The following is a 7,459-nucleotide window of genomic DNA, read 5'->3' on the forward strand; positions in this document are numbered from 1 at the left end:
CGAACTGTGCGATTTCTTGGTCACCCTTTTTAATGACATGGCCACCTCCGGTTCTTCTACTGGCTCCATGGCAGAGGCGATGATTACAGTGTTGCCGAAGCCGGGGAAGGACCCCGCACAATGCGCCTCCTTCCGTCCGATTGCGCTTCTTAATATAGACGCCAAGCTATACTCGGCGATCCTGGCGCGTAGGCTACAAGACCTTATGCCGGCGCTAATCCACCCGGACCAATCTGGCTTCATCAAGGGGCGCCAGACACATGATAACACGCGTCGGGTGGTGCATCTAATAGAAAAGGCGGACAGATTCCGTATACCGGCGGTACTAGTGGGTCTGGACGCCGAGAAGGCCTTCGACCGGGTGGATTGGGGCTTCTTGTTCAATACCATGACTGCCTTCGGTTTTTCGGAATCCTTCATCACTATGGTTAAGGCTAATTTCTGCTGTCCCCGGTCTCGGGTCGCGGTGAATGGTCATGTGTCAGCGTTCTTTGATCACACTCGAGGCACTAGACAGGGTTGTCCTCTGTCCCCCCTATTGTTTGCGCTGAGCATCGAGCCGCTTGCAGTGGTGGTACGGGAGCATGAGGGGATCCGAGGCTTGCCGTTCGCGGGGGAACAGCATAAGATTTTGCTCTTTGCGGACGATATCCTGTTCTCCGTTACGGACCCGGAACGCTCGCTGCGTTGCATTAGGGAGGTCTTGTTGGACTTTGAGGAGGTGGCTGGCTTCAAGGTCAACTACGGCAAGTCGTACATCCTGAATCTTACCCTCTCGCAGGTCGAAATGGATAGGTACGACCGCTGACCCCGTTGGCCTGGGCCACAGATTCGATCGTCTACCTGGGAGTCCATCTGACCCCGACCGTGGGCGGGCTGTTCCAGGCCAACTTTCCGTCCTTGTTGGCAAAATCCCGAGCGGAACTGGACAGGTGGAAACCAAAGTTTTTTTCATGGCTGGGCAGAATCCATGCCGTGAAGATGGTTCTCCTCCCTAAATTCTTGTATTTATTCCAGGCATTGCCTAACCCCATTGATGGTGACTTTTTTAGGCAGCTTAAAACTCATATACTGCGCTTCGTATGGCAGGGGGGTCAGGCACGTCTTTCCTATGGGGTTCTACGCCGACCGAGATCCGAGGGTGGAGTTGGGCTCCCTGATCTGCAGTTATATTACAAAGCGGCTCAGCTAAGAGTGTTGGTGGGTTGGTCGCAACAAACCTCCGAGAAACATTGGCTCCATATGGACCGATGCGTGGCTGGCAGATCGATATGGGACTTAGCTTGGAAACCAAAGAAGGACCGCCCCCTCAACGCATACATAAGCACTCCTACGAGCACGGTGTTGAAGGTGTGGGACTCACTAGCTGGGGACGACCGTTGGACTACGTTCCCTTCACCGTTTACACCCTTGCACTTCAACCCGGCCTTCCCACCGGCGCTTCTAGAGGGGCCGTTTGAGGTGTGGAGGGAGGGGGGTTGTCGAGCATTGACCCATCTGTTCCATGGTCTGGACACCCTCACTTTCGCTAACTGTATGAGAGATTATGGGGTCCCTCGGACTGAACAATACCGGCATGCTCAATTGCTTCACTGGGCTACGTCTCCCGGAGTGTTGGGGGCGGCTACGAGACCGCCGACGCCTTTTGAAGCCTTTATATTACGGATGTCCGTCATGAAGGGAACCATTTCCTTCCTGTATCAATTATTACTTCAATCGACGATAACTCCTCGACCTCGTTATATGGGGCAATGGGAGGACATGCTGGGGAGAGACATCACGGATGTGGAATGGTCGGCGCTCTGGCGTGACCTGACACACTTTAACCATTCCTTGCATTTGAGGGAGGCCCACCTCAAGACGGTCATGCAATGGTACATGTGCCCGACTAGGCTCCACCGCATTTTTCCGGCGACCTCCGATAAGTGCTGGAGGGGATGCGGACTACTGGGTGACTTTCGCCACATCTGGTGGGACTGCCCGGTGATCCGACCGTATTGGGAGGAAATCCTCTCCCATATCAAGGACATATTGGCTTACCCTATTGACGACTCCATGGCCTGTGTCCTGCTAGGTCTGCGGGATCCTGGCCTTGCCTACCAGACCAGGGCAGATAAAAAGATCTTGTGGCTGTGCCTCGGAGCGGCGAAGCTCACGTTGGCTGCGGCCTGGAAAAAGAAGGAGGCACCGGCGATCTCGCTGTGGCATGCACGACTCTGGAGGCTGCTCAGTTTGGAGAGAGTGGCGGACATCTTCCTTGGCCAATTCAAGAATTTCAGATTTCAGTGGGGCCCCCTGGTTGACTTCCTTTCTAAAGGGTTACCTTCAGCAGTGTGTCCAGCCTCATTGAGGTCGCTGCACCTCTTCCAGGTGTAATGTGGTTGTGGAATGTGTGTATGTATGACTGGCGTCACCACCATGGGGGAGGGAGGGGGAGGGGTGGGGGGAGTTTTCTGTTTTTGGTCTTTTGGGCTGTGGAGGTTCTGCTACCTGGATGTTTGACCCGCTTACATGGAAAATACAGGACTGGGGTCTGGCATAATGCGGTACTGGCTCTCTTAGCTGCCCTGGTCTACTGACAGGCATGTCGACCGCTATGTGAAGTGGTTCTAATAGCTGTATTGTTCCGCCTCTGGTCTGGATATGCCTATGCTATGTATTGGAGCTTTGCTGTTATGTGATTACTGCTTTTGAATCACTCTTGCGTACTGTGCGGCTCCTCCGCAGCCCTTTGTTCATTACTTTCTGCAACTCAAAATAAAAAATTTTACAAAAAAAAAAAAAAAACAATACAAAAATGGAGCAATTAATATAAAAAGGATGTTTAAAATTGAATAAAATAATAATGTATATATAGGGAATAATCCTAAAACCACCATTTGGTGTTTTATTTTGTTAAGATGCAGTAAATATTGTTCCTTTGGCTGCCCCGGACAAGTTTTTAGTAGGGGCCGGACTACGTTAGGCCTTCCTCCAGATAAATTCCATGTTGTGCCATGGTTGACCTGTCCATTAGGGCTTGTCGAGCATGTTAGATGAATTTAGCAAAATTGGCCATGTGCTTCACCGGGTCCAGCAAATATAGCTGAAGGACTGCCTCCTTTGCCGTCCGCGTGCCCAGTTGGTGAAGAATGGCCTTAGATGGATTCGGCGGATTGACAACAGGGCGGACAGCATAGTAAGACGTGGGTCAGTGTTTCACGCTTATAATGGCACAGGCGACACTCCGTAATCGCTGGTCTTACTTTCACTGAAGGATACAAGTGTTTTAAGGGAAGCTCATGCAGTTTAGCTGCAAGAATCCTTTGTAGGGCTTGCCTCCCCACCGGCTGTGCGAGGGGTGGTTTGCGGCCATATAGTGTGTAAAGAGAAGTTTGGGTCTCGTGAAAGCCTCTAGCTGTCAAAGCTTCAATGTCCAGTTTTCGAGAGGACTAGGGGAATAATAATGTTTAAAAAAAACATGCCTGACGCTGCTGACCTCCTCGATGCTCTTCTCCGGTTCTTCTGCCAGCAGTCACTGGGACACAAAGCACCAGCTCCCTACCCAATCCCGGCACTGCTTTCATGCTATACATAGCATGAGAGCAGCTCCGGGATTGGCCTGAGCGGGCAGGTCTGAAGCTCTCTCAGGCACAGGGTTCCTGTAGCTTTTGTCCAACCCGGCTGTGCAAAACAGGTGGGTTGGAGAAATGCAATTGTGCATGTCTGTTTGGCTGGCCCAAGATGCCCGGCCAAACCGACATGCGCACTGTCCAGTGCCCATCACTCCTCCTGCCTGTCATGGCCTGGCCCCACTCCACCCTACACTGGCCTAGTCTCAGCCAGTCAGTGGAAAATAAAATGATAATATTGTTTTATTATTATTTTATTTATCGATGACTGACTCTGACCAGTGGGCCGACTGTCCTCCACTATTATGTAGGAGCCACCATGCACCTTAACTTTAGTGTGTCATGCTTCTGTTTTTTAGCTCTTTCATATTTCTGGCTCCAGGGAGTTGTGGTAACTTTTAAAGAGGACTGTGACCTTTCAATGAGTCTAACCAAGGTGTCCCTGGGAATCATGCTCCCAAAAGGAATTCTGCACATGTTAGAATTTCTGCTGCTCCTCTCCGCTTGCACACCAGGAGCCAGATTATAAAAATCTGAGTCAGGCAAGGTAATTTACCTCTTCACCAATACACATTTATGTAATGTGGCCTCTTGTCCTAGATTAATTTTTTTACGTTTTCTCAGATTCTAAATTTAATAAATGTTTTCCCTCTGATTTGTAGTAGTTTACTTTACTATGCAAGCAGTCGACTTCAAGAGATGAACTGTTTGTGGTTAGCTTCTCCCAATGTCTAACTCCACCAAGGCCTGTCCGAGATTTATCTGGAAACATTCAATCATTTAGCAATTGTCCACTAACACTATCTAGAGGTGGCTCACCTTTGTATTCAAAGGTGTCTATCATAGCTGAAGCGTACCTCCTTTGAATGGAGTGGGTTTCTGTCTCAATCCTTTCCAATCTTTGCAGGTAAGGGCTGTGGCAGCTGCTTCTGGGAAGCATCAGTGGGGTGGGGAGGAGGATAGAGGGGGACTAAAAAAGAAAACACTTACCTGTAAGCCGGTCTGAGCGCCGGTGCCACCTCTCCTCCATCCTCTCAGTCCTCGTCCTAGCTTCTTCTCTGCAAACAGGAGGCAGGAAGCACCCAGGCTCCCGACATTGTGATTAGTCTAAACACTGCGGTTTGGCGCTCAGTCAGGGAATGGTAATGAGAGTCTGGGCATGTTCACCAGTCAGGCTGTAAGGCAGCCTGGGTGGAGAAAATGCAAAGTGCGCATGAATCTATGACCGGCCTGAGAGGGCTAGCCAAAAATTCATGAGCACTTACATAATGCCCACCATTCCTCCCCCTGCTCTGAGAGCAGAGCAAATCCGCCCCACCAAGACGCCTCAGCAGGAACAAATAAAATGATAATAACCTCGAGTTATTATCCTTTTATTTTTCCTTTTTCTTCACCGCGAAAAGCAATGGGGCAATGCTCCCCCGCCTTCGTGGAGGAGCCGCCACTCAGTAAGGGCCCCAGCACCAGATGTAATAGCAAGATTGGCAATGTGTCGGAGTCATAGAGCAAAATGGAACACCCACTTCATTCCCTCCACCAGCTGAGAAGGCGTCAGAGGGGCACGTCAGTGGCTATAGTTCCAGCGACAAAACTACAGTGTTGAAATACTGTTTGTCCAAAACTGCATCACTTTTTCAAAGTACAGACTTTCAGGCACTTTTACTTTCACTGTACCCATCCGAATGGTTTACCGATTAGCATGGTTTAGTGCACTTCAGCATATCTAATTGTTGCTTAGCTGGAGCTAAATACTGAGCCAAATAATTGTATCACTTACCTTCCAAACTTAATAAATGCACTTTACAAAAATAATGTGTGTTTCAGTACTTCTACTATTAATTGTTGCATTGAAGAAAATAATAAACTTTTTTTGTTCTCATGGTATGTAAACAGAAAATCACTGACACAGGGATATTTCAATCTTAATTGACACTTTTGTTTTTTAAGGTACTGCTGGACTCCCACAGGACCAACTGTTCAGATAGACCAATTTGTTTTAGCCCCTTCAAGCCTCCTTAAACAACTCTTTAAACACGAATTTCTTTGAAAACAACTTAATAGATTTACACCAAATCCCGAAAAGCATGCTTACTGATTAAAGTTCTAGATTTTTGCCAAATTTGGTGTAATTCTGCTCAGCCATTTTTTTCTGTATTGCTTCCCAAACTTTTCTATGGGAGCGAAAACAGGAAAACAATGTTTTGGGACCCCACTTTATCTCAGGCTATGCTATACTGATCACCCTAAAACTTTCCAGGAAGGAGCAAAAGTGGATGAACCTAGTTTTGGAAAGTTTAGTGCAGATTATCAAATAGCGCCAACGTTATTAGCAAACCGAAAAAACTCCTTCCCTATGGAAACTCTGACCTAACTACACCTATACTTTGGTGGTGACCACTGTGTTATATATAGGAGATATGGGGGCTTAACATTCCAACATGCAAAAAAAAGAATTGGGTAACTTTACCTCAAAGCTTTGATGGCAAGTAGCATTTAAAACGCACACACATATTTATCTATATAGATATCTCTCTATATAGATGTAATATATACATATATATGTATATGAATTTATATGTGGTTAAAAGTAATATTTACCATCTATGCTGCAATGTAAAGGTACTACGAGGTAAAACATATTGATGCAAAGGTAATCATTTTGCGGTTACCAAAATGTAATCATCAGTAATTACACATGATGATCGACTTACATTCGGGGGAAGATGAATAACCTTCGGTTTCTTAAAACATGTGAGATCCCTGAAATTTTCTAAACGCTGGAATTGCATTGGGGACCAGATGGCTATCATAGGTGTAAGTATTGGTCATCATGGCGGTCATGTCTTTTTTTAGAAAGCTAATGTGGTTTGAAAGTTGTTTGCATTTTAGGAGCAATTGGACGACAGTCAACCCATTTACAGATTGCAAACGGTAACACTCTTAGCATGGTACTCCAGCTGCATAAGCTTTGGGTCTCACAGAGGCTTCATCGCTAGAGCAACATCCCATTTTCAGAATCACCTCTAGCCAGTTTGAAGCGATTAGGGCAACTGCATATTTGTTTTGTTAACCCCTCATCTTCCCACTCTAACAATCTGTCAGCTTGCTACTGTTAATCCTTCACAAGCTTGTGTGGGATGTAATTCCATCCGTGCAAGATTTCATACTGCCATTCCTTGTCATGGTATGTTATGTTGCCGATTTTTGTAACCCACATGCCTACCCAGAAACGGGCTTCCCAGAGTTCCTTCTCCTGTGCTCACTTATAAGAATTCGTTGCTCTCATGCACTTCCCACAATCAGGAAAGAGAGAGCTCAGATGATATTTGTGGCCCCAGCTTTGCCAAGAAGCTCCTTGTTTCCCCTTCTCAGAGAATTGAGAGAGGGGCAAGATTGACTTCTAGGTTTAACCCCCTTCTGTTCTTAATTGGCTTCTTCTCCTTCTAAGGCTCCTGCCTCTGCTGACGTTGACAGGCTAGCTTCTGAGAGATAAGGGCTCTGTAATTTGGGGGTCTCTCTTGAGGTCATCTTGGTAGATCAAAAGTTTATCTGCCTTTGTTGTTCCTATAAACATTGGAAGTAACTCCTTTGTTTTCTTGACTTTCTTTGTGAGGGCTTTCTGTTAGGCTTAATAGCCCCTATTTTCTGCTGCCAGTTGATTGCTTTCAAGTCTCGGAAAATCTGAGTTTTCACCCCAAACTAGTCCCTCGCCTTTTAAAAGGTTTTCACCTGGCATGACCTAAGATTCATTCTACAGTTGCCTTGTGTGATCTGATTTTGGTCCTAAAGGCCATACACTCTGCCCTCTTCAAGCCCTTGAAAGAAACGTCCCTTAAAAGTATTTTGGC

Source organism: Lissotriton vulgaris, unplaced genomic scaffold (genome assembly GCF_964263255.1).
Source record: "Lissotriton vulgaris unplaced genomic scaffold, aLisVul1.2 SCAFFOLD_5177, whole genome shotgun sequence".
NCBI classification, from domain to species: domain Eukaryota; kingdom Metazoa; phylum Chordata; class Amphibia; order Caudata; family Salamandridae; genus Lissotriton; species Lissotriton vulgaris.